Here is a 3,681-nt window from a genome sequence, read left to right on the forward strand (position 1 = left end):
CACCTGTTATCAGTTCTGGGCAGCCCTAATGTTGAGGCAACTGGTGTGAGCCAGGTGCTCGATGTTGGGCTGATGGTGGGAACTGCTGAACATGTCCATCCTGTGGAGGTGGTAGACCTGATACTGATATAGCGGTACACCCTGTGACTGCTGGTATAAAAAGGGGCATTTATGCAACCAGTGTCCTCTTTCAAAACTTCTCATTTTGGAGCTTAATATGTTACTTTAAAAACAGTCCTATGCAAACTTATGTGGTGTGATCTCACTTTGTTGAAATTTAAAATATGAATTCTGGAAACAAAAAAATAGTTAAATGGTTCAATATTTAAAAAAAAAAAAAAATTCAACGTACTCCAATTCAGTAGGTCATATCTGGATATACCATTTTAAAATAAAGATCAAGTCATTGAGATTGGACTGATGAAATTCAGACCCCAACATTCAAGATGAGAAATTCAATCTGAGACATCTGAGCTACCAAAGATAAGCAGTCAGTGACATTGTTTGTCCTCTAGGATATTTCTTCAGTTGTATGATTCCAGCAAGAAAGGTTCAGATGAACATTAGGGACATATAGTCATACAAATACTTTTCACATTAGGATGTTTCATTGCTATAAAAAAAATGATTTTCAAGTCAATAGATAAAGTTTTTATTTCCCTTGATACAATTTTTGGACCATTCTTTATCACTAAATGTCATTCACATCTTTTTTGCAGTTGATACACTTGTTTACTCAAAAAAGTAATATCCTGATATTTCAACATGGTCCAAGTATTTGTAGTAATAACTTTATTTCTGAAGGAGTTTACATTAAACTTGAAAACTGCAAATGTAGAAGTATGTCCACGCCAGGTCAAGCAGCAAATTTATTATTGAATAATGTTTTTACAGTATTCAGATAACTGTGGTTATCTGTGGTTATGGTTGCTATACCACTATTTACAGTTCTTCCTCAGAAACCCCACTGCTTTTCTCCCAATCTGCATCACATAGAAGTCAGCCCAGAGGGTCATCAGTAGCTGTGTGCTCCCTGGGAAAATATTCACCTTACTGAACGTTTCAGAGTAAATGCAAGTGGCTGGAGTGTTTTTTTATGGAGGCAGCCTCTGTGTCAGCTTGTGGCATTCGGTGCTGCTTAGTGAAGCAGGGTCATGTTCTCTGGTCACCCCAGCTATTCTACAGCCTCTCCAGGGGGGTGGGGGTTGGGGTCAAGGCAGGGGATAAATTGCTCCCTAAACAAATTAACAAGGTAGCTCTGTGCTCTGTTTGTTTATCTGGGGTTAAGGATGATAGGTGCCGCTCAATAAAAGGGATGAAAGCTACGTTACCCTTGTTTTTCTGCACTGCAATTGCTCTACATTTGCATGGCAGCATTGGTGAAACAGAAGGTGTGATTTTTCCCACAAGCTACTGGTTCTCTGAGGTTTACTCTAACTTTACAGATACTGGAGGTCGCGGTAGGGGCTGTAATGGAAAAGGTAGAGTAGGTTTTTAATTTATTCAATTTACAAAAAATTTACTAAGCTTTGAGAAGTAATACTGATGATTGACTGAAGGATTGGTGGATTTACCTAGAAAAAAATAACAGGTTATATCACCGAGTTATCACAAAACTCAGACTTTAATTGATTGATCTTCTGTCCATGGGAAGTTCTCAGGAGACAAATCCCTCTGTTGTGAAGGGAATTAAGCAGATTAATTTCAAATATTGTCAAGAGCATTTCATTCAGTACTTAGGATTAGACAACCATTTATAGATCAGGATAATCAAGGATAATCACCTTTATTTGGCCAAGTATGTTGCACACAAGGAATTTGTTTCCGGTACAGAACCAAGGCAGCCATCTGCAGCGCCAACTCACACCAGTGACACTAACCGTTGGGGGCAGGTTGGGGGGTTCAGTGTCTTGCCCAAGGACACTTCGACATGTGGACTGCGGACACCGTGATTCGAACCTCCAACCCTCCAGTTGGGAGATGACCGCTCTACCATGGTCACCCCCCAGGGATTGATTAGTGAAGGAACTTACCAATTTTTCACAATGTGTCTACATAGAAGGGGGTACAGCCATGGTTTTCAGTCATCTGTTTCATATCAACCTGATGGAACCAACAACTCCTCCAATCTAAATGAAAATATTTTGTTTATTATGAAATTAGTTGTTTGTCCAATCCTGAAATATCAAAATATCCTGACTTTAATCAGTGTTTCCTGTTCTAGAATAAGTTCTCATAGTAAAAGACTGGTCTCTAAACTCATTAATTTGGTGCAGCCTAAATGTATATTTTATCACCAACAGAGGACAATGTGTCTGAACTGTACTTTGCGATCTTTGCAGTTTGCACTGGAAAAATTGTGTCTTGTTGTACAACAGTGCCACTCAGAGAATGAACTTCAACTGTCCCATGTGACTTGCTTAAACTGGCTGAAGGAGACAGAAAACACTTAAACTTTTCCAAAAGGCATGCACAGTCAGCAAGAAACCCCCCAGCTTGTTTTAATGTGACTTCTTTTTTGTTCTTTGTCAAGAAGGTACAGGCCTTGACGTCCTGTCTATCTTTCACTGCAACAAGACAGGCGTGCTTCAAAAATAGTCCTATAGCATCCCCTTGTGGGGGACGACTGTCACTGTCCCCAGAAATCTGATTTCTTCTTTTTGCATCTGCATTATCCTGCTTATCTTTAGGAACTGTATTTAACCATTTAGACAAAAGCTTGTAGAGTACTGACCCCAAAGAGTAAGGTTCGGTCTTCTCCCACTCTTGTACAACATTTGCAGACATATTAAAAATTATGTACACGTAACTGGCGTTCCAAGTGAAATGATCTCTATCCAGAACCAGCTGATTCAACACAGGAAGCTTCTACATCAGAACTTTTTCTGATGCGCCCGATCGCTGGGGGTTCACCCAATCAACAGTTCTGTTTTAATTCCACTGAATACGCCGTCACCATAAATTCTATAATACAGTTTTCCCATAGACTATGCCCAGCCCCGGAACCAAAAACAACTCTGACCGAGGCACACTGTTGCACACCGAATTCTCCCCATAGCACTTGTTGCTATGGGATACACGTGACAGTGTTCAACAGCCTTCGTGCAGCAAACCACCCACACAATGATCAAGGAAAATAAAAAATATTTCCCTGTGCCCTCATTAATTTAACAGTTAGCAGTGATCGTCTTATAAATATTTAGACATTCAGGAATGTGCTCCACTGGGAAAAATCTCCCCCTGCTAATTCCGCCTCACAACAAGCCAGTCTTCCTACCGGAGCAAAAAGTCCTAAAACTTTAGGAGACAACCGTCAACATTTGTGGTTATCCACTTATTAACATGGATTTTACGTCTCAGATAGTCATCGATTACTAACTAGGGCACTTATTGTTCTATCCCTCAAATGAAAATATGTGCTTGCAACCTTACGTGTGGCAAAAACAAGACCAGCACATTTCAAGTAAGTGTTATCTTACCTTTACTGTAATCATTCAATTTTTAGATCGAGAATTTACAGTTCACACAGATCAACACACAAAATTTTGTAAGGTCCCGATATGCAGGAATTCTGTACAAAAGGCTCCTGCTCACCTGTTATTATTGCCGGCAAATGTTGATCAGTGAGTCCGTACACTCCCGACTGGAGTCCAACTCAGAATTCAGCCATTTCCGAAGGTC

Source organism: Monopterus albus, unplaced genomic scaffold (genome assembly GCF_001952655.1).
Source record: "Monopterus albus unplaced genomic scaffold, M_albus_1.0 scaffold77.1, whole genome shotgun sequence".
NCBI lineage: Eukaryota > Metazoa > Chordata > Actinopteri > Synbranchiformes > Synbranchidae > Monopterus > Monopterus albus.